General features: G+C 36.1%; 1 protein-coding gene across 1 annotated transcript in view; it reads right to left on the bottom strand.

Moving 5' to 3' along the window:
- The window catches only part of Sema1a (semaphorin 1a), a 500,910-nt gene that overhangs the window by 183,318 nt on the left and 291,907 nt on the right, over positions 1-25,685 (bottom strand). The gene's annotated exons all lie outside the window — the stretch shown is intronic.

The raw sequence follows: 25,685 nt of genomic DNA, 5'->3' as shown, positions 1-25,685 counted from the left end.
ACTTTTTTTTGCTTGTTACTAACAACTAAACAACATTTGTGAAGCATTAAGCGCCGAGTGACTGGATGGTAGTTGAAGAAGACATTTACTGAACCGCTCGAATGGAAATAAGATTTCGCCTTCTTTTAGTTCTATTTCTTTGGAGTTTAAAATGGGCCCGAATTACATATATCATATTTACTCGAATATAATCTTTCCTCCTTTTTTTCAATCGTTAATCATGAACTTCTTGAGGTGATTTTATAATCACATAATGTTCTTTTGGACAAATGGTAGGTACTATAAATTATTTTTAATAATTGCTTGTAATAAATTAAATTGTAAACAATAACGACGATTTGTGAATTTTGACAATATGAAGTTCTATTGTCAATTGTTTAATTTTTCACTTCCTAACACCGCATGTAAGTTCAAGCATAGTATTTTTTTTCCAGAATGGATAGAATTACTACCGGTAATTAGCTGGAAAGATACTTCTAACATATCAGTGATTATAGCCATTAGTTTGGTGGTTGCGTGAATATTCTGTAGTTATCTTATTGAGAATACTTGTATCTGCATAATCAATGGACTCCCGAAACCGACACAAATTTTGGGGGAATGTATGCGAGTAAATACATTACTTACACCGGGAATCGAGCCAGATCTACTATGCCAAATACGAAAACATAAAGCCATTTAGTCATGACAGAGCTCTTATTTAATAATGACAGAGCTCTTGCTAAAGTTGTTTTGCTTCATAGTCCTCCCGAGTCTATAATTGCAAGTATAATTATAAAGCTAACCAAAAATGTTCTGTAGTTTTTTGTGGAGGTCTATGTTCAATTGGCTCTCACACCGTGAGTTGAATGCGAATGAAGATAAAGCGAAGGTCAGTTGTTGGTATGGATATATCCAACACTAGCAGCGTTCACCCCGCTTCGCTGCGGTCACCCCGGAACGCAATAAACTTTGTTACTTAGATAATTTTTACTTTTTCGCTTTCAAGTGATATGATAAAAACCATAGAAGATTGCAGTAAATGTTAACATTATATCGCCTGTCATTTATGTTAACCCGCCCCGCTTCGCTGCGGTCACCCCCGAACGCAACAAACTTTGTTACTTAGATAATTTTTACTTTTTCGCTTTCAAGTGATATGATAAAAACCATTATAACGCCTGTCATGTATGTTAACCCGCCGAGTGACACGGTCATGCGGGTTGCATATAAATACGTTTATTTTTATACCTATGATGAACTAACAAAGGATTTGTACGTAATGGACACCTGAATGGTCAATTATCTCAAGACACTGGTAATTGAAAATTAAAGTGATATGATAAAAACCATCTAGGGTCCAAATCCTAATAACCCCCCAAAAATAAAAGAAATTGGTTCAGCCGTATTAGCGTGATGAGCGGACAAAGGATTTGTACGTTCTCTTTTATATATATAGATAGTATTTGGTTGTGGCAGTTCAGTTACACAGCGAACTTTAGTAAGGACAGAGTGAACATGGGGCCTCCACAGAGCGTCATAAGTACGTGTATGCTGTACAAGTTCAAACTGGGGTCAAACGCCACGGCAGCGAGGCGGAAGATAAGCCAGGCCTTTGGTGGGGGTGTCGTGGCTACGCGGACAGTGCAGCGGTGGTTTAACAAGTTTAAGAAGGTGACGAACGCACCACGTGCCGGAAGACCAACATATGTACAAAATGAAGATCTTCAGGCAGCAATTGAGGTGAACAGTGGCCAGACATACAAGGAACTGGGGCTACAATTCAGTGTGAGTGGAGAAACCATTCAGCAGCACCTCCATCAACTTGGGAAGCACCTCCAGCAGTTGAGCCATGTTTGAGAAAAACTCAAAACTCTGCAGCCAGCAGTTCTGAATCACAAAGGGGTCCTCCTGTTACAGGACAACGCTAAGCCCCAAGTGGCTAGGATAACACAAGACACCATTCTACGCCTTTGATGGAAAACACTTTTGCCCATTCTTGGACAATCACCTTACAGGACGCCAGTTCAAATCCCTAATAGAGGTGCAAAATGCATTTGATACCTTCCTCGCTTCACGGCTCACCAAGTTCTATCGCGATGGAATCCATGGCCTTCCAGAACGTTGGCAGAAGGTTGTCGATGCTAATGGAGACTATTTTTGATCTTCTAGGTACATCTTAGGTGACATATTGATGTTCGAAAGTGGTGGGTGAAAAAGAGATAGGACTTTCTTGGTTACCTTTACAGCTTAAAGATGATATTGCTCAACACACTGTCTTATTCCCTTATAGGCATCATTTTCTTTAGCTCTACTCAAAATGGTAACGATATAAATAACCAGAAGCGATGAAAAGGAAATGCATCGGTCTTCGGAGCTACTGGACTTGAATTTTCCCTATGGAAGAATTAATAACTTTATGAACTTTTGATCTCACTAAAAACGACAACTTAATTTGGGGACTTGGAAAACGGTTCTTTTCAGATCTCTACCCGTCAACCCCTCGCACTCACAATCTCAATGTCACTCTTTCCAGTTTAACGTTCCTCGATTACACTTCCAGGCTAAGGAAGATAGTGGTGATGATGAAAACGAATGAAATAATAAAATGAAGAATGTGGGATGAAACGGAAGAACCCCGAAAACACACACACACAATGCCTGTCTACCAGAAGGTCTACTTGGAGCGAGCTGGGATTGAAGCAAACTTTATGTATCAGAGGTGCTCACTCTATCACTGAGCCCCCACGGCCCCCCACCGTGTAGTAAGTATTATGTATGTTTAAAAAGGCATAGCATTATATTGAGTAAACTATCAGATCAAGTTTCAATACTGCACAATTTAAATTGTCGAGTTGAAGCCATTATTTAACTGCCCGTCGGATAATAAGGCAGTTTTTAGTATATTTTTATGTGAATAAATGTTTTTATATCAAGCTTCTTGCACAAATTTGTACAATGCTTTCATGAGTCATAAATCTTGCAATATTTCTTCAATCTAAAGAGCACGTATGTGCATACGCAATGAAAGACCGGAAGTACAATTTCAAACTTGTCCAAGAGGTAATGTTGCAAGCGGACTATTTAACAAGAGGCAGTCATTCCGTCAGTATCTTCAGTCAGTTTTTGTGGCAGTGACCATGAGTGCTCGACAAAGTCTGATATGTTAATTGTTATTGCGTTAATCATACATCACGCCATTGAGGAAAATCCGTCCACCAGCACACGACGATTATAAAACTAACTCGGGATGTCCAGTCCACTATAGTGCGTCACCTTCACAAACTCGGGAAAACCAACAGGAGCTGCCGCATTGTGCCAGATGAGTTGACCCCAGCTCAGGGCCAGAAAAGAGTGGATGTGTGCAGCCAGCTGCTGCTGAATTCGCCTAAAGGTGGAACCATCAATGCTGACTCTTATTCCAAATATTGGATCGGATGAATGCTGCACTACGCGAAAATATCATATATTGGTGAAGAGAAAGTGTGCCCTATTGGAATAGGATAACGCAAAACCCACACTTGGCTCGTAAAATGCAACAACAAATTCAGGAACTTGATGGCATCGAAATGGCATCTAGCATATAATCATGATCTTACTTCTTTGAATTACTACCTGTTTTGGTTCACTTCTTGAAATTACGATGTTTCACCAATCAGCAAGAATTGATAACAGTAGTGACTGACTTAAGGACAAGATGTGATATCAAAGTGGAATCGAGGAGCTAGCACGCAGGTGGCTGGAAACAGTTCAACACGAGGGGCTACACTTCGAATATTAACATCCTTTCATTGTACTGTAATAATACAAGTATGAGGTGTACCAGAATATTTCACGACTTACGACTCATTCTTGTAAATATCATAAGACAGGCACAACAACAAAGTATGAAATATACACAGAATTTGGGCAGGGACTTCACATCTATTTAGGCAACAGTCAATTTACTAAGGTGAGTTTTGTTTGCCGCAAGTACATGAAATAACTACAATGTAAAAAACGCAAGTCATAAAATGTTCCAAATTGGGGCTTCTCATTGTCATCAAATAAAAATAAGGTACAACTTTCTTGAAGAATTCTACTGCATCTTTTAGTCACTACATTTCCGAAGCACAAACACGATGATAACCGATTCTATATTTTTCATATTAAAAATAAATAAATACATAAAATCGTAGCCACATATAAATGCTTTCAGAAGAACTAAAGAATAGAAACAAATGGTCTTTACAGTATTTATATTTTCCCTGTTTCTTCTTAGTAAACTCGTAGTAGTTTCTGTTATTAGGTTGTAAAATTATAATCTTACAAGCCAACTCAATCTCCGTATATTCTAGTACCTCGATCTTTCATTTTCTTTCGATAATTAAATTGGATTTCAATCACCGAGAAAGAAGGAGTCGGAACTAAAGTAGCTTTCTTTCTCTCTCTCTCTCTCTCTCTCTCTCTCTCTCTCTCTCTCTCTCTTATGGGTAATCTTTTCCTTTTTTTAATTATCGTTTTGCGTCAGGGCAACCAGGATAATAAGTTGAAAGGAAAGATTTACTTTGTTTGTCTTAATAATAATAATAATAATAATAATAATAATAATAATAATAATAATAATAATAATAATAATAATAATAATAATAATAATAATAATAATATGAGAGAACATTATTCCAAGACATTTTCCCCGCAATGGTAAAGAAAGATCGGTTTGATTGCTATAGAAGTCTGGAGAAAAGTCTACGGCAAACTCAGTTACTACATACTAGTTGGAAAATACACTTATTACATTACGAAAGTAAATAGAATAATAGTAATAATTCTAGCGTAATTTTATCCCTCAAAGTCACTTATTTTCAGTAACACTCAATCGCTCTCATTTTCCAGAAAGCTTTACTAAAAGTAAGTGCTGTCCTATCCAATCCTTATCAAACTATAAGAGATGAATACGGTAACAGAGATGAATACGGTTTAAGAATAGCATTTCTTAAACTTAATATAGTAAAATTTTGTTAAATTGGCCACGCCTCTAATTTGGAGACCAATCTGATTTGCCTATATACCAACGGAACTATGTAAGTACAGTCATATGGTATCATTCTTTCGTAGATATGACTTTTCTATGTAAATGTAACTTTTCTCATTTGCAATCTTTGCTTTGTATTAATTGACCTTATGAGACACTCATGGTGCTTGGAACTAATGGTCATTTTATGTTATATGTAGATACTAGAAAATGACACTACTGTGCGATCTTCTACCTATTGCATTTTATTTTAGGCTTAACTTTGTAGTTCCTTCAGAATACGCTTGCACAACGAGCATTACGACTATGTAGTCTTCTGAATTGCGCAGACAAACAACAGTTTATGGATGCGACAAACCAATTTTGTCTCAATTCAGGCATGCCTAACATTATCGGCAAATCCAATTGTATCTGATCTAGCTGTATACATATAGCCTTAAAACTTACAAAACAAAAGAACAAGGAATTATTGTTCTTGTTCAGCTGGTTCATCACTGTCAAAGTAAGTGTTAAAACACAGAACTGCAGAAGACGATAGTGAATAAGAGAGAAAAAAGACATAAACAGAGCAAGTCTTCTTAGTACCACTGCTTGTCTTTTCTCTGTCTGTCTGTTTCAGTTCCAAAAGAGACGAGAAGAGAAACGGAACGAAAACCTCCCACCTTGACGTCTCGGGACGTCGACGAGTCTGGTCTGGATCTTCTCCTTCCTTTCCTTCCCTCTTCTGCTATCCTCCGTCCGTGAAGACGAAGACTCTTGGCAGTCACCAAGCGTTTCAACACCCGAGGAGTTTCCCCAATTCCAAAATTGTCTCCGGAAATGGGATCGACCCGTTAATTTAGCTTCCGGTTCCGCCTTCCGCGCGCCGCCACTAGTCTCCCTCTCTGACGAAGCTTCTCCCTCTCTCATCCCACTCCGAAAGCACCATTCTTTACTTCCGCTTAAGTTCTTCTGCTGTCTTTCCTACTCGATGTCTCGTTTGGTGGTGGGAAAGGCTGTAAGGAAGGAACGAACGAGAGACAGCCACAGGAATTTTCAAGTGGATGGAACGAAAGATGGAAAGAAAGGCAAGAAGAATGAATGGAAAGAGGTAAAAAAGACAATGATAGAAGTATTCGAAAACTCAAATGTAATAGGCAAGGACAAACATAGAAAAATAAATATGAAAAAAAAGAAGAAGAAGCAGGATGTCATTGACAGTGCTCCTTTTTCTAACACTGGAGTTCTATTTCCAAAGAGTTGTTCTTTCTGTGAAACGTGCTTTTCACAAATCCCCCTTCCTTGTTAGGTGGATATGTAACATTAAAACTATCTGTTAAAAATCACAACGTTGAAGAGAAAAATACAATTTATCATGCAGGAAATTTTAATCTTAACGTTTTACTCCGAATACTAAAATTAGATAATGTTGTGGTTTAAGGCATTGATAACCAATTTATAATGTGCTACGAACTAGGACAAAATACTTGGGGCCAGGCAAATTAAAAGTAAGTAGATAAATAAAAATAAGCATACAACGACGACAATATATGTTCTATTTTGCGAATCGTTCTTCTATTCTTCGCAGGCCGGTAGCCAGCCCAAAAATGTAGGGGGGGCCCGGCCGAAGTTAGGGGGGTCGATCTAACTATATTATAGTTCATCATCATATTACAGTTCATTTGCAAGCCTACCGTGAAAATTTTAGGGGGACCAGGGAAGTTTTAGGGGGGGCCGTCCCTCCTAGACCCCCCTGGATACGGGCCTGATTCTTCGTCTCTTGTTTTAGATGTTTACGCTAGATCAATTACGGCTGAAGACACGAACATCTAAGAGTAATTCTATGAAATCTGCATTTTTCCTATTTCAAAAAAAGGCTCGTGACAAAAAGTTTACAGAAAATATTTTTACAGTTACGAATCTAGTCTCGATGTCTCGATTCTATGATGGAGAGCTATAATCTTTCCGCTCCACTCTAAGAAAAAAGAAAAAGCAATATACATCTGTATTTGCGGGTCAGATGAAACATAATCACATGCTGGATCCTGTCCGCGGGCCGTCATTTGGCCATCATAGGCTTAAGAGAACCCAAGCTTCAGTGTCACAGAAACACAAAAACCTCTAGTATATTCAATCCATTTTGTATGTGGAAAGCGTCTAGACTAAAAGTAGTGGTGCTATTCTAATTTTTTAACAACCGTTTCTCTCTTTCTTGTATATATTACCCAATTAGTGGATATTTGCAGAACTCATAAATATTCACTATAACAGTGATTCTCAACCGATGTGTCACGAGATGCAGAGTCTGTGCCGCAGAATTTTTAACGAAATGTGAAAATGAAGATGAAAATAAATAAAAGTATATATATATATATATATATATATATATATATATATATATATATATATATATATATATATATATATATATATATATATATATATATATATATATAGGGTGTTGTAAAAATGGCACCCGCTTACTACAGAACATTATTCTACAGGCTAAGATAAAGCGAAAATGTTATATGATGGTATGCCTTCCAGGGCCTCCTTCAACCTCTAAAGGGAATCAAAATTTCACAATATGGCAACGTTGCAGATTAACTTGGAGCCATTAGCCTTACTCTAGGAATACTCTAGGAACAGTTGAATCCATTGTTACACTAATAAGTAATGCTAGTGTCAATCAATATCGACTTTAGCTGCCATGTGGAAAGAATCTATATGACTATTTGATAGAATGGTAGATCTAGTCTATGGTTCTTTATTTGTGGCGTTGCCACATAGTGCAATTTGTGTCTCAGACGAGGACTCGAAATGTATTCAAATACATATTTTTCTTTATTTTGACGTGTAGAATAGTGCTCTGTGGTACGTGGGCGCCATTTTTAAAACACGATATATATTTACATAAAACACGATACATTTTTAAAACAGGTAGAGAAAACAAATTTTTTTTACTGAATACCACAAGTGACAAATAGAGATCTACACACCATCAGAGTATAAGGTAGTGTGACGAAATTAGGTAGCACTGCAAATATCTTGGAAAGAACTTACCCAAGATCTATGCTTGTCAAAAAGTATTGAAAAGATCTTAATTCAGGAATGGATCAACTATTGTTGATATATCTATGCGTTTCAAATATAAATAACCGTTATCACTACACTCATGTGATCCAAAGTGCTCATTTTTGATATCTGAGCATTTGATAATTAAAAAAAACAAACGCTTATACCTTGTTCTGAGAGATCATATATTTAACCCTGTAGCTGTAAGGATTTCTAAAAGGTGCTTAAACTAAAATTTACTGATCTTGTGCATAACAGGATAAAATTTATTGTCATGTCTGGGTATAACAAACGGTTCTGCAAACGGAAAATTTACCAAACTGTTCTTGCGAACCGGTGGGAACCGGCTGAATAGCACCACTGACTAAAAGTCAAAACTGGAGAAGTCTACAAATTTAACACGGTTTATACATGATTTTTTTTTAAATTAAGGAATTTCTTCGTTGTCTACGTGTTGTACACACGGAATTAAGTGTCACGTGTCTATGTAGTACAACTATAATTACTTCAAATTTCCTTTGGATATTTAGCTTTTCATTCTCCAGTCTTTTGAGGTTAACCAGAAATAACCTTCTTACAAGTTTATTATTATTATTATTATTATTATTATTATTATTATTATTACAAAGGAGAAACGAAAGGGACGTGAATTAACTCATTGAAGTTCAATACCAGACTAAATGGAAGTTGTATGGGTAATGACATTGACAACTCATGCTCATCTTGAAAATGGGATGACCAATAAAGGACGCTGAAAGAGACGATTAGCCAATCAAAGATGTCCGAAACATTTCCAGATACTTTTCCTATATCATTACCCATATAGCTTCCATTTACTGTGGTTAACATTTAGAATGGCAGTGTTGCTACGTGGCTAAGCAAATAAACGCGATTTTTACTGGTAGCATTTAAATGGGAACTTTGAGCATAGATTTTAAAAACACTAATCCTCCGCTGCGAACCCTATACAAGTCACGCACATCTAACTGACTAAAATATTTGGTATTAAAACTGGAAAAGGGGGGTCGTTGCCACAGCAACCACTGTTGCCATAACAACGAATCCTGTCACCGCTCATCAATCCAAAACTGATTGAGGAAAAAGGAAGCTGCAACAAATGTGATGCACAGAATAAGTCGTGAGTGGGAACCCTTCACCCCTGGTGGGGATGTTCATGAAGCTATTAGCTTATGCCTAATTATATTGGAATATAATTTCCATTTCTTAATTTCTTAATTTCGAACATACTAGGTTTAATCGAAAAGAGAAAACCTTTTATCGGACTTCTAAAGAAAATAAAATCAAATAAATACATGACCGTGTTTATTACATATAGAATTCCCAGTCACGACCCCCCTTTCAGTTTTATTAAGAAGAAATTAGAAGAAGGAGAAGAAGATGAAGAAAAGAAAAAGAAGATAGAAGAGGAAAGATGTAAAGTAAGAAGGTGATAAAGGGGAAGCTGTTACTAGATATTTTGAGGAATATGGTAAAGGAAAGTGAATAATTATCTAATTGTGATCATTTCCAATAACTATTGGGTAAATGTCTGGTATCAGGGTGATCAAAGGTAGACACATGTTAACCCATACATCCCCGATCTAGATCCATTTGACCCCAACTACCGAATTATCCCAATCTAGCTCGGAGATAGATGAGAAAGTTTAGTTTTACCGTTTATTTAATATTTCCAGAAGTTTTAGACTAATATTCAATATTTGAAAAATGAACGACGCAGTTGATGGCATGTTAGAAACGACCACAGAAAAAAAAAAATCAGAGTATCACATATGTGTCGAAGATTTTGACTTTCACAGTTCTCTCATGATGATCATTCGTTCAGGCTACTTCAGTCCTTTTTACTTCCTTCATAGAGCCAACTTAAGTTAGTATTAACATTCGATGAGTTCAATTGATAACTACCAATAATTATAATAAGTCACATATGTATGACAAGATAATTGGTGCACTTAATACTAAACCTACATTTCACTCACACACGCATTCATACAGGACAATGTATACTTCGGGTTGTATTTGGTTGAATTAAACTAACCTAACTACAATGCTATAGACATTTATTACATTTCAATAGAAGAAGATGTAGTTTGACATAACAGAGAAAAAAATTTAATACATGAAAAGAATGTTTCATAAACATGCACAGAAATTCGCTACTTTCAACAAGATCAAATAACACATTTCTCTTTATATATATATATTAAAAGTTGGATTACATGAAAAAGAATTAAACCAAAGACGAGACAAGAAAAAGTTCAAGGGTCAATATATATTTAAAACTCAGTGCAATGAATACATATCATTGCAGGAAAAGAAAAAAAAATAATTGGTTAATCATTTAAAAAAAAAAACTTTAGTAATATTTTATTGAGTCTTTGTCTCAATAGGAGACATATCGACAGTTTTATGAGTCTTTGTTCTCACGTCGATAATAGCTCCCTTTTTTTTTTTTTTTTTCAACTCTCTTTACGCACTGTGGTTTGTGTCCATGAGAGTATTCAATTGTTTTTGTTTTAACTATAGACAACTAATTGCTTCATATCACATATATGTATATCTATATTTCTCATTTCGTCACTCGACGCACTTTATCTAAAATTTCAAAGTTTGTCAATATTAAGGAAAACTTATCAAATCCAGTCACAGATATTGGGAACATATTTCCATATTCCGGTATTCACATTAACTTATTAAACAGATTTCAGTTCGTTGAATTTAAGATCACTATTTTTTTTTCTAGTATAGCTCTTGTAGTCAAAAGATTCTAAATATTGAATAGTTTGGTTTCCGATCGCAGGGGAAGGATTTGTTTCATGTTTACTGATGGAAAAAGTCGTTGGACGGGCGCACTGTTTCGTAGGTTGCTAATTTCACTCGCAAAGTAAATTTGGGTAAGGATTAGGGTTATTCTTATTTATCTTACGACCCGCTACTTGTTTTATTCACATGCAGTAGTTAACATTATATTCCACTTTCATAGTTACAAAAATTAATAACAACTCAACAAAAAGTAATTTATAACAATTTACGCGGGAATACTATATATCACAAATAGTTAGTTAATACCGGGTGTCAAAAATCTATGGCAACCTAACAAGACCAGGGTAAATATCGAGCCCATTACATACATACTCGCATATATATATATATATGTTATTCAATACAATAAATTTCACTTTAATATCCATTGTAGTATTTCGTCGACGTTTAAATTCTACATAATCTTTCATATTCGACAAGTATTCATATTTTATAAATATTTATATTTATTTGGCTCAAAGACAAAACAAAAACCCTGACTATCAAAATTCACCTTTTTCCTTCATAAGGTTGCAACATTGTATTTTATATGTATAAACCCGATAATCAATAATCATTTTCAATTTACTAAAGATCCGCGTATACAAAAAAAGTTGGTGTTATTTAATAAGTTGACATAAGAAGTGGAAAATGCAACAAATAGAGCAGGCACGTAACTTTTAAAACTATGTAAGTACATATATAGATGTATATACAGGAAAAAAAATCAATGTTATTCGAAACTAGTGGGCCCAAACTATTAATACATACACACTATATGACCAATCAATAGAAATAAAAACCAGAAATCAGTAATCAATTGATATAAGTTGTATGATCAATGAATAACAAAGGTTTCTAGGAATCTGAAAGCATAGTGTACCTTCCCGTCAATTTCTCCCGTGGTGGATTGAATATCGCGGAAATGGTCCTGAGTTGTGCTGCAATACCTCCACGAATTGCATCCCTCGATGTCTCAGTTAGTACATACGATCGAAATAAGTGAAATGAATATTGTATGTTTTATGAGTTTCAGAAACCGGGGGGGGGGGAGGTTGAAATTTTTAAAAAAAAAAATCTCGAAGTAATGAAGACAGAGAGAGATAGAGAAGAAGGAAGACGAAGAAATAGTGGCGCCAAAGACTTAAGTGGGAAATAACTAACGCTACAAAGACAGAAATCGAATTTCGCTCTCAACAAAATCCATAGCCAAAATATTCTTAACATGCCAAAAGGGTGGTCTACTCAAATACGTAGACTCAAGGAACGCCCTGCTGCCAAGGATGCAAGTTCTGTGTCCATCAGATCCCAATCCCACAAGAGTTTGGTTGTAAGATTGAAATCCGATCCCCGTATCCGGCCCAAACCAGCAGGTTCCCGGAAATCGTCCGGAAGGTTAGAGAAGGCGCTAATTTAGAATTTCAAGAAAAAAAAAAAATCATCCGACCTCTTGGAAACTAGAAGATTCCAGAATAGGGATGAAATTAGAGTAATAGCTAAGGTATCCCTAATTAGTAATTCGCCAAAAATAAAAAAAAAATTAAATAAATAAACTGAATTTTGGATCGGTGATTTCAATTACCGAAACATCACCGATGGCTACCCAGCGCAGACATGCCACCGTCTGGGACGTCGTTAATTTCCCTCATCTAATTAAACTAAGAAAAGACATGAAAAATACTTAAGGGGACTAGGGGTCGACGTCCGGGTACGCTATCCATGAATATTAATTTAGTAGCAGTTAATTTAATCGGATAGTCCGAACTGAGTTATATGAACACTGCACAATAAATAAATAAGGTAAGCAACAAAAAAAAAAAAAAAATCTCGGAGAGGCAATGAATGCTAAAGGTACAAATGACCGAAACCTGTACTTTTCGATGATCACAGGATATAGCAGTTGGTTTTCTTAATTATCATTTCTGTCAACCTTTAGAAGTAATTCCCACATGATGCTACTCTATCTATTGAAAGGCTTAAGATCTGGGGCTGTTGTTAGGAGGTACATAAATGCAAAGTAACACACAATTCCCAACTATAATTTACTATCCAAGTAGCAAACTCGGTTGGATGAATGCACTGGTGTGGAAGTCAAAACGCGAGAGATTTTTTTTTTTCTCTTTCTTTCTTCGTAAACATATTCATATTTTCACTATATAAAATTCACTAGGCCTATCCATTTAAATATAGGGGTCATCATTTCATTCATATTATATATCATATTATTAACATATCATTACATTCATTCATTATCTACTAATTTTCGCACGAAGTAATATTTTATAAACACCCTATTTCGTACATTTTACACGCAGGCCATACACATATTTACATTACGCAGTAATAAATATATATATATATAACTATCACAATCTATCACGCTCAAACCACCACACGATCACATTCATCGAACCACGTACTCTTTATTTCGAAGCACCCAAATTGTATTTACCTTGCAGGTTTTTAAAAAAAAAATCATACATGGATTTACGGAAAGTTAAATTGTCAACGATTAATCTATTTCTGATTTGTTGATAAAACTGAAGCAACAATGGAATTTTCTACAGCTACGGGAAAAGAGAATTTAATACTACATTTTTAAACGAACAGTAACAGCATATGGACTTTACTTCTATTAAGAAAATAGGTGTTCTTTATTTCAGCGGATTATTCATTAACTACTGGACCTAGCAAGCTGAAATTTTCAGTACAGTAAGATCTCATGCTATTTTATACGAAGGTATACTCATCCGAACCGAAAACCATGTCCAATGAAAGTAATTTTTGAATAAATGACTAAAATCCAACAACCTAGATCACTAAGTCATGCGATGTCGTACTGTCAACAAACAATTGACTACCGAAAACTGACGCTATAGCGCTGTAGTGGAGGCATAATTTACCGTGTACTGAAATGTATACTTGTACTCATTAATCAGAAATTTAATATTTACTCTGGTTTATTTATGTTAGCAAAATGGTACTAAATTAAAGCATATTTATACACTGTCCAAATCGAAAATTCACACACTCACACAAAACTACTAACTACATACACCACTGTTAGTACTATACATAAAGACAACTAACTAAACTAAACATGCACCATTTAGTTACATGCATGTTGACGAAAATAACCTAACACATTAGATTTAAAATACATTACTCCCTCGTCGATATATACAGTCGGCTCTATTTAATTTAAAGGGGGTCAAAAATGAGAAAGGTAACACTAGGTCTAATTGACCTGACCAATTGTTTACATAATGATTGCCAAAAATTGATGCCCGGGGGGCACCTTAACGAGGTTTATGGAGGGACCCTTCCCCTGAGAGGGGAAAAGGCCCTAAAACAAACAATAACTAACCCATTCCCCCGCTAGAACTGGTTCAATTTGGAAAAGGGGATAGGAGCCCTTTTAAGCTACCTTAAGCTGCCATTATGATTATTCACAGTACTATCAAACCTACTACATACATGCAATTACGAAATAAATAATGATAAATCACATTTACTGTATACACGACCAACATGCACTAATCAGGTCGTAATGTCCCTAATCCCTAATTGAATTTGGAATAACAAAAAAAAAATAAAGTCACTCTTTCACTTCTGCTATTATAGCTGGGCAGCAAACATGGCTTCCTAGAAAAACAGAACTGGATGCTTCACTAACTTATTGTTTCTTTACGGAAAATGTAGCTTTTTTCACTGTTTTGGGGGCTCCTACACAGCCTTCAGTGTTCAATTATGAAATTAAATCATATTTTTACCTGAATTCTATTAAAATCCTATTCCTTTTAACGCAGATAGGTAGGCGAAAATATAAGCTGCGTCTCGTAAGGTGTCTTCTATTATTCTGATAATATTGCGCCGAAAAAGCCAGAGGTAGGAGAATTCCTCCAATCAGAACGGAAATTTTAGCCGCGGAAATTACAAAGCAAATAGAAATTTGGCAAATCCAGATATAACCGGATCTGAAAGCGACTATGGACTAGTGAGAGGGGGTGAGGGAAAAATTAGGTACCTGGCCAAAATCTACATTGGTCTGAAATTAAGGAAATTTATATCCAATAACGGAACTATGTTTCGGTATGACGTCAGAATGGTAAACCTTGTAACTATTCAAGTTATATATCCGAAAATGGGTTTTACACTTAATCAAAATATAAATAAATATATTATACAGTGGGAATATGGTTACTAACGAAACCTTTGGGTTCATTATATTTAATTCGAAGTAGAGAGAGTAAATAAATTGTGTAACTAAACCGAAATTGAATTTAAAAAAAAAAATTACTAGGTACAGGGTGCGTAAAAAAAAAATTGCCATTACTTTCAACTGTAATGGTATATTACAGTATAGAGGAAGAAAAAATGAAATGAAATGAAATGAATGAGTTTTACGTTCCACAGTTATGCCGGTGAGGCTAAAGGAGACGGCGATGATGAGAAATGAAGGAAATGGTGGAATGAAGAAAGTGGGAGAAAACGGGAAAAGCCCGAGGAAACCCATGCACACAGTTTTTGTCCACGGTAAAGAGGAAGAGTACTCTAGCAAGATAATAATAACTGCTTCCCATTCTCTTGTATCATATAACAAATTTCTTTTCTTTTTTAAAAAAAATCAAGTTCTAATTAAGCTATTTTCCTTTTCCTAATTACTTTCAGTATTGTTCTCCTCTCCTCAACTTTTGATAATACCCCTTTCTTGGTTTCTAGTTTTGATCTGCATACTTCCTCTATTTTTCTCCATACGTATTTCCAATCACTTTTCATGATCTTTAACGGTGTTAAGTACCTTTAGCAGTCCATTGATGTCCATGCGGAATTATCTTTCTGCTTTCTTTGAAATGAACCGGGATTTTAAGATATGATTTTACTGATCTCTTTTCCAGGTCTGTACTTAAATGTCCTTTCCGTTTTCAAAATGAGTTTGCATTTGTTAAAAATTATGCTCATATATCGGTACAATAAAATTTAATTTTCAACCAGTATTAGGGATATTTAAATAGATTTGAAGAACAACTCAGCAAAATCAAATCATTTAATCTCCTTTATAAACCAATGGATTAGAAAACAAAGATCGTGCACCGATTCGACACCGTTAAGTTTCTCTGTAAGCTAAACGACACATTTGATGAGATTTTATTTTTTATTTTAGAAAACCCCATGAGGCAATCGATTATTACTATAATAAATTACACCTGTCATATATCCATGAATACAACTGTATTAATAGATTCGTTGTTTACTTTGAACTGTTGTGCCATTTTTCCTCAAAACACTTCATATCCGAGATATATAATGAAAAGCTTTTATGAACTCATGTTAAATCGAAGGTCTTAATTCATACTAGCCGCATGCTCCATTTCTGCTCTCTCTTAATCCATACTAGCAGATGCTCCATTCCTGCATTCTCTTAATCCATACTAGATGTATGCTCCATTTCTGCATTTTCTTAATCTATACTAACTGTATGCTCCACTCCTGCTCTCTCTTAATTCATACTAACTATATGCTCCCTCTTAATCCATATTAGCTGTATGCTCCATTCCTGCATTCTCTAAATCCATACTAGCTGTATGCTCCACTCCTGCTCACTCTATGCTCCATTCCTGCATTCTCTTAATCCACACTAGCTGTATGCTCCACTCTTGCTCTCTTTCTTTCTTAATCCCCACAGAAAAATCCGTTCTTCGGACAGCGGTATATTGTACAAATATACGGTATCCTCTTGCTTCCTATAGAAATCAGTGCGAAGCATACGTTATCCGTATGCTACATAGGCACTGCCCTTAGATGTTACATCATGCCGTTGCAGGATGTCTGACATCTAACAGTTTTCCGTATATCACATGCATATACTTATGTTACCTTCGTCAGCTATATGTTATATACGTCCATTTGTATGTGAGATTCTGACCGCCTACATTGTTTCATACGGAAAGTACGTAGATATAGATGGAACACTTATACAGAAAGTATTATACAACATGCGTTTTCAGTTATACGTCTGCTGTACGTTAAGTCCAAAAACTACAGGAATGACGCATGTAACCTATCTTATTAAGTACGCAACCTACATTTTTTTCTCAGTGTACTACACCGGGTGACACAAATTCAAGCAATATCGCTGGCTTGATTACCTAGACCCGGATGTTATGTGAGATGAGCAAAAAGATGCAGGGAATCTAACGAAATGTAACTCGCTACGTAAACTAACCGCAGAACACCAGGAAAAGTAGATGATATTACGAAATATAATAGGATCTTTCAACAAGTAAACATGGAATGAACTTGGGTCTGTTGACAAAGTGGAAGCCTTAACGATTATTAATATACTGCATTATAGCACGTGCAACTAATGAGATTCTAGAATGTGTGTAGATGTTGTTCCGTCACTAATTTTGCGAACAGAAATTGCGGCGCACCGCATATAATCCTCTATATTAGAAGTTGCACGTACGATCCAAATAATATATATTTAAACTGCGTTCGCAAAGTTTATCCTTAAACGTTCCAACTTAATTATAAGATAAGGGAAGGAAAGAGATATTAAGTCTACGAAATGAACTCTGCTGGGATAAAGTATTTGCCTAGTTAACATATTCAACTTATGCACAGAACAACAAAAGCAATGATGCCACGCCTGTCTAATTAAAACTGACCACGTTAAGTACAGTTAAGATTTCTTCATAAGACGCATTTAGTTATCTCCCCTCTTCTCCTTTTTTGTGGTCCAATAGGGAACTGAGAGAATGAACACAAAAAGCTTTGAAGGTATGCTTTGAAAACCTTCATCTCACCTCTCTCTCTCCATTTCTCTTGCTTTGCCTAAAGAAAGTGGAATATATATATATAGAAGGAGGGACTGTAGGATGCAAAGAGAGGGAGAGAGAAAGGAAAGGGTTGAATGAGAAAAGGGGTAAGAATGTAAGTCCCTAAGCAAAAGGCAAAGCTACATGGCATAAAACATGGGAGTTCAGGTTTCAAGACCGGATGTTACCTTGTTCCTTCGTGAAATTTATAGGCTCGTAAAAATCGCCATAAAATTTCGTGTGTTCTGTATCAAGCAATGTTGCAATGGGCATTACTCAAAGTATTGTAACGACACGGGAAGAAAATATATATGGAAAAAAGGGAAAGGCAGAAAGTAGAGAGAATGAGAACGAAAGAAGAAAGAAAAAAGGCAACCTCGAAATAAGAATGAAGGAGGGAAACAAGGAAAAGTTATATGCGCAATGTGAATTGCAAAATAGGCAAGCTATCACCAATAGAAACGAAAACTCTCTTTAATCCCAAAAATTTGCCACACAATTGAACATTTGGGAGCAATAAAGCGCACGTTACGATCACTGTTTCGTAATTCGTACGAGTTGTATTAAGACATTTCGTGAATAAGCCACTCGCCATTTAAACAGCACAGCTCTTGTCTTGCATCTAAATTAGTGGCTTTACTACGAACTTCAGCTTGGTTAACTTTGGAAAATTTCCGAGTAAGTTATTTTCACTAGCCCGGTCAAGTATACTCTATGCGTTTTCCAGATTATATTCTAATGACAAATTTTACAGTCGTTAACAATTCTTCTTTTATGTCACATTCATAGTCTCAGAGTACACTTACTTAATTATGAGAAAGATAGAAGGGAAAAAAGAAATGTTTTTAGTCTCCAGGGAGACATTAATTACGTCAAAAATATTTGACGCATTTAGCTGCATGAGCTGGTTACATTTAACGTTTAAAGGTTTCACTAACCCTAGGAATCTCAGCCAATTGTTCGTTTTTTAGTTATTTGTTAGATACGGTTACTTAGTTTGCGATATTGATTAAAAAAAAAAAGAGTTTATAAATGGCTTAGCAATTAGGATGGAGGGTCCGAAGAGCTTCTCCCCTTGGAATTACCTCGGACTATTTCATTTGAAGATGTAACAAATTTAATTTAAGTACCATACTATTATCTGGTTAGAATATCAAAGGTAATTTTATCTCCCATGTCTCTGAATTAACGAAAGAATGTATCTAACCACTCTGCCCAACCAGGCAACAGTTTGTGCTATTGGTGGCAAATGCGTCTGTTTTAAGTAACTTCCTTCTCAGCTCGACATCAACAAAGAATACTGTAGTTCCTGTACACAAAACGAAATAAGTTTTATGTACGAGAATACATATTATGGACTAACAAAACTTAAAATAAGCCATTTATCTTTAATTATATAAATAAATTACTAAGTGGGTTCGAGAAGCCCTACTCTCCTTGGGACGACCTGTTTACTTGGGATTCTAAAGCTAAAATATCCTCTGTGTGTTTTCTTCGTGAAATTGTTTTAGCTGACAACAAGACACGCAATAACTAAGATTCAGGCTCTTCGGAAAGTGTACCCCCACTTTTTTGTAATTTTATTGAATAACTTAAAGATGTTGCGTGTGATAACTTTTATCACACTTTATTTTTGGTTATATATAAAAAAAAAGCGAAATCATGTTATCCTAGAGGTTATGTAAAACATCCGAACACTCGGCATATGCAGCGCCTCTAGAGGAAAACTTAAGAACTACTGAGTTTCGAATGAGCTGCGGGTTACTTAAGCGGCCATTCGGAACGAAATGTAGAACTGGGCACATCGAATTAATACTGGTTCTATATCTTATATTTAAATTCCTCGGAATACAGTTATTGCTCTTATAGTTCAAGTGTTCTAATTGGTGTATTAGTTAAAAGTGTAAAAGTTCTCACGAAGTTGTTATAGTGTTATATATATATATATATATATATATATATATATATATATATTTGGTGTGTTATAATAGTCTGGTCATGGTCCAATGGTGAGTGTTAAACATTTTCATAAAAATACTAGTAATTTATTCAAATTATATTCCATAGTAAGATTTAGTTAATATTTAGAGACTTTATTTCATTATGATTTTTTTTTACGTATAAACAATTTTAATACTTCAACTAAGTATTGTAACAGTCTGAACTATTAAACATTGTTATAATAAACAGAAATTGCGAGAGTTTGGTGAGAGGAGGGTGGTTACAGAAGGAAGATTTCTTCCAGTGCCTTTCCCGGTGGAAGCGTTCCTAGCATCGCTGCTACGTTCCCTCTTTGCACAGCCATACTTAATCTCTGTATAAGAAAGGCTGAAGCTCGAGTGTCGCCTGTTTTGAGAGTTATTCGGCGCCCAACTTCTTTAATAAAATTTAGTCCTTCATGACCCCAGGACCCACAAGTTTCGATGGCGATGGTGATGAAGTGGTATTTGTCCAGGAGGTTGTTATATTTTCGTCTCTTTTCAGATTCTCTACGAGTTGCGACCATCCCAGCTTTTGTGGAAGAAGTACGAAGATTAGAGGGGGCTAGAGTATCGGCACAAGTGAAATCCCATATTAAAGCCTTCCCTCGTTTCCATGGCACCAAAGACATTCCATCAGGTCTTTTGCCGTCAGAACGACTACACCCCATTGGCTCTCTCACGGAAGGCGTTCCAGAAGAGATGAGGGCTCTCATGATGAGATCATTAACATCTGAGTGACGAGAGTATCTGCCAGCACTGTGAAGACATGAGAGGCCATGTATACCCTTCTTATCCACTAAACTTCCGCAAGCAAGGCACCGGTGTTGTTCGCAGACATCTGCTCCTAAACGTAACGCACAAGCGATTCGATAACTTTCGTCGGGAAGATGCAGCCCTAGGGATGGAGATGGAATAGCCTGTACCCAGGCACCTGCTTCAGGGGATGAAGTAGCTAGAAGACGTGCCTTATCCTCAGGATTGCCGGAGGACTGAAGAAGAGAAGAAAATCTGGAGTTTATAAGAGAAGCGTCCCATGAAGATTGTAAACTTCTTCAGGTAGAGCAAGTCCGCCGCACGATCTCCACTGGGAGATACAATCATTAATCTCAGCTTCAGAATCTTGATGAATATCCTGGCGAAGAAGAGAAGTGATCAATGGCATAGAGCTATGAATGGAAGAAAGGAAACATGGAGTGGCCAAATCAAGGGCTCGACAAATACCTAGACCTCCGTGATCCACTGGGAGAGATGCCTGTAGCCATGACCTATCCGTAAGAGAGCAGTTGAGAAGAGATTCTAGGCCAAGTTGGATGGAATTATCGTATTGATTCAGAAGATCTGTCTCGCGCCAGGATGGAGAACTACGAAGGAAATATAACAGTCTAGGTATTGCTATTGAGGCCCGTAAGAGATAGACAGCTGAGTGTGCAGAAATCTTACATGGGCGAGTAAAAAAGAAATCTAAATTGGATATTTTGTCTAGTAATACGATGCGTAGAGTGTCAGTGTTTAGTGCTGCACCTAAAAGGGAGGCTCTGTCTGGTGATAAAAGTTGAATTCCAGGTGCGACTTCGTTGAGAAAGGTGTACAGGGTGTTAGCCTGTTCGTTTGAGACTCCCAGGAAACCAACTTCACACTTAATGAAATTGAGATTTAATCCAATCTCGCGAGATTGATTATGGATCTTTGTCAAAGCTTCCAGAACATCTTCCTTATCCCCAGCTATAGTTCCATCGTCGAGATACCAAATGTTTAACTCAGTATTGATGTTGCTGACAATAGATTGAAGTGTTAACGCAAATAAAGCAGGTCCTAGGGGGTCGCCTTGTTGAACACCTCGCTGGGAGAGAATGATGTTTTCACCAAAGATATATTAAATTGTTATAAATTCTTTATGAATTAAGAAGGAATTCTAAAAGGAATTAGTTTTTCAACGATTTATTATAATATTGAAGTAATTAAGTAGTGTCAGTTAATGTACCTTTTTGACCTACTTGAACACGTGTTGTCTTGTATAAAAGGAGAATATACTCAAAGATATTTCATAACTGTTAATATTCTTCAATTGTTATATTATTTAATCTGTTTTTTCGATATTTTTTTTGTTAGTTGAAATTTGTTTTACAAAATAAAATAAGAAAAGATTAATTACTGATTTTCAGTTAAAAAGATCCAGCTATTGAATCACCTATAAAACTAAATAAGACTAGGATAGTTCGTAAGAGCCTAATTAATATATTTGAATTTTAAGGCTAAATTATTACAGTTCCATAAGTATTACCTCTAGATCTGATAAAATACCAGTATTATTTCTTTGGAAAGATAATATAAGATTAACAACTCTAACCCCTTAAATTCATTATATAGTTGTCCTGGATCTAATATCCAGCGGCCCAGAACGGCGCCCATCGAGACACGTTACAAAGACAATAAAAAATATATAAAAATGTAGAAAGTAAGCCAGTTAGTATCTACAAAACGATATTATATGTGGTCTGTACCGCGGACTGATGTCATAAACACTATATTCTACAAAATTAGAGTATACTAATCTCATCCCCTTCAAAATACTCCCAATTTGTGGCAATACGCTTGCCCCACCTCCATGTCCATTGTTGAAAACGTCTCTGGAAGTCTTTAGAAGTCATGCTCTTCAGATTGACTTGTCGTTTCATGTTTTATCGTCTTTACGTCGTCCTAGTGCCCCCCCCCCCCTCGCATAACTATTTTACATTTCGAAAATAAAAGCAAATTGCAGGAGGCTAAGTCTGGTAAGTAGGAAGGGTGATCTAACGTTGTGATCGAATTACGGGTCAGAAACTCGCTAACAATCACTGATGAATGTGCAGGAGCGTTGTCATGATACAACGACCATCCATCACCACCACACAAATTCGGACGCATACGATCCCTCAAGCGCTTGAGACCCTCCACATAGAAGGCACCAGTCACTGTTTGTCCTGGAGGTAGAAATTCATGGTAGACAACACCATGAATGTCAAAAACACGAGCAGCATGACTTTGATTTTTGACCGGCCTTTTAAACATTTTTTTTTCATTCGTGATTCGCATTTTGCTTTCCATTCCGTACTTGTACAACCATGATTCGTCACAATTGATGATACTTTGAAGAAAACCGGAAATTTGAATGGAGTTTTACTATCGGTGCAGAATTCGATTTTCGGCTTTTGGTCAGGTGTTAGCAAATTTGGGACAATTTTTGCACGCAATTTTCTCAATTAAATATTCTCTTAAAATCGTGTGCACAAATGATTTTCCTAAATACAGTTGATCAACAATCACCCAGACAGTTAAGCGACGATCGGAAAGCACAAGAGACCGTACATGTCCAATGTTGACTTCAATACAAGAGATCGACGGTTGTCCTGGCCTTATTCTTGCAGTCTCCACGGCCCTTACGGAAACGCCTGATCCACTTGAAAAGATATTTCTTCAGTGTATTATTTCCATAAACAACCCTTAACATTTCCTGAGAGGTTTTCTCAGTTTAACCAAATATTTAATATTGATTCGTTGTTCCATCAGTTCATTAATATCCACCGTCGACACGAACAAAAACAGGACACCACAAAACGAATGCCATGTCACCTCTAGTTTTCAGCTAGCCTTGGTTTAACTTCAGCTCAAGGTCACTCTACTAACTCAGTTCGCGTATTTATTGGACAGACCATGCATGAACTAATAATTGTTTTCAACACTCTCCGGATAGTGTATTAATTTGGATTCCTAACAATAACGACGTCACAAACAGCACACCCAAATTTCTAGTCTACAAGAAAAGGTCTCGAAATGGTTATTTGTTTGTTTAATATCGTTTTGTAGACACTATTTGGATCACTTTCTGAATTTTTGATATTCTTCATTGTCTTTAAGTCATTCAACAAAATTCAAAGAAAGTGGAGTTGAGCTTACCCTTCAGATCAAGGACGTATATAATGTTCCAGTATTTAAAATAAAATTATGGTAAAAGCGAGTTACCAAAAGACTCCTTGACAAAGTTTTTTTTTTTTTATACATAGAATCTTGCTAAGATAAGTATGTTTCATTTATTATTGTGAAATTATGGTAGACTTCAAAACTATGGGACTTCAATCTTGAAACCGGAAGTCGTACACCCATGACTTCGGATCGCCACAGAGAGATGACGTAGGACATGAAACCTATTCTTGATAACTGAATCGATATATAAAAAAAGCAATTTCTCGGTATCTAATACCGTTTTTGTTCTAAAGAGGCCAGAATTGAAACCGGAAATTGTAGCACATTTCTGCAGCCTGTTTTTGTAGCAAGATAAGGGAAGGGGAGAGAACTACTCCTGTGACATTGAATCGATATTAAATGCAGCTTCTGACTCAATTACAGTTTCTCTTTACGGTAATCAGTTTTTGAAACAGGAAATTGTAGATTTCTATAAATTCCAGTTTGGATATGCCGATACGAATAAATATGCAATCTACTCTTGGGATTTTCTGAATCCATATAACAAACCTGTATCTCGCTACTTCTGACCATAGAAATTAATTATCTGATTTAATTTGATTTCTGGTTTAACGTCCCTTTCACCAGCGCGCTATATGAGAAGTGGACCTACAGCTTAACGTGCAATCCGAACCAATCAGAGAGAAAAAAACTATGTAGCATATGTAAATACGTAGGTTACATGTGTAAATCCTGTTGTTTTCGGACTGCACGCCGTACGATATGTAAGATCGTGCATCAAATGTATAACTGAAAATGTATGATTTATAATACTTTCCGTATAAGTGTTCCATCTATACGTATTTTCCGTATGAAAGAAAGCACTGTGCATTGGCAGAAGGATCTCAAATACAGATGGTCGTACATAACATATAACTGACATATGTAACATACGTACACGTATGTAATATACGGAAGGCTGTTAGATATCAGTCATCCTGCAGCGGTATGACGTAACATCTAAGCGCGAAAAAGGCAGTAAGTATGTAGCATGTGAATAAAGTATGCTCCCTAAAGATTTCCGTAGTAAATATATGGATCCCATATATTTGTATATACAATATACCACTGTCTGGATAACGGATTTTTCTCAGTACATGAACTCCCACCGGAAATCAAACTCGGTTCTCCCACGCCAAAGGCGCGTACGCTAAGCGCTTACCTACGAACGAGCTCTTTATAGAGATCACCATTGAAACCGGAAGTGGTAAATTTCTACAAGTTCCGGTATTGGTAAGCGATAAGGGCGAAGATGGAGTTGAGTTGAGTTGATTTTAGCTTAGCGTCCCGTTCAGCAGCGAGGCTATATGAGACGTGGACCTACTGATTAACGTGGAATCCGAACCACATGAGCTCCGCCGGGAATCGAACCCGGGTCTCCCACGCCAAAGGCGCGTACGCTAACCGCTTAGCCACGAAGGAGCTCAGGGCGAAGATGGAATATGCTTTTTGGGACAGCCAATCTATTTCAGAAAACCTCTTCTCGCTATCTATTACAGTTTTCGTTCTAACATGATCAATGTTGAAACCAAACATTATCACTCAATTCCGATGACTAGCAAAAATGGTCACTCTAACACTTCCGGTTTGAATAGAGAGTTAAGAAAAATGAAAACTATTTCGGGAATCTGAATTCATATATATATATATATATATATATATATATATATATATATATATATATATATATATATATAACTATTTCTTACGTCTTTGCTCTAATACCTGTTGCCAAGAAGGCAGGCTTTACTACTCTATTAAATCTTCTCATACTTGTCCGTAGTATAGTTTGGAAGTCTAAAAATATGCACAATCTCTATTTTAAAAGTCCTGTAGTCTTATCCATTAATTGAAACTATTTACTCTTTATTTAAAACCAAAATATGAAATTGTTCTAAATACAATTGTAAGAGTATGTCCTTTTAAAGAGATGGGTGTTTTTTAAAACAAGTTTGTAGAGCTACATATTTTACGTATTCGAAATAGTCTGTGTGAGTTTAACATAAGAATGTTAAT

Source organism: Thermobia domestica, chromosome 2, assembly GCF_964235325.1.
Source record: "Thermobia domestica chromosome 2, izTheDome1.hap1.1, whole genome shotgun sequence".
Classification (NCBI taxonomy): domain Eukaryota; kingdom Metazoa; phylum Arthropoda; class Insecta; order Zygentoma; family Lepismatidae; genus Thermobia; species Thermobia domestica.
The sequence above is the reverse complement of the archived record's forward strand: the minus strand, read 5'-3'. Positions and strand labels throughout refer to the sequence as shown.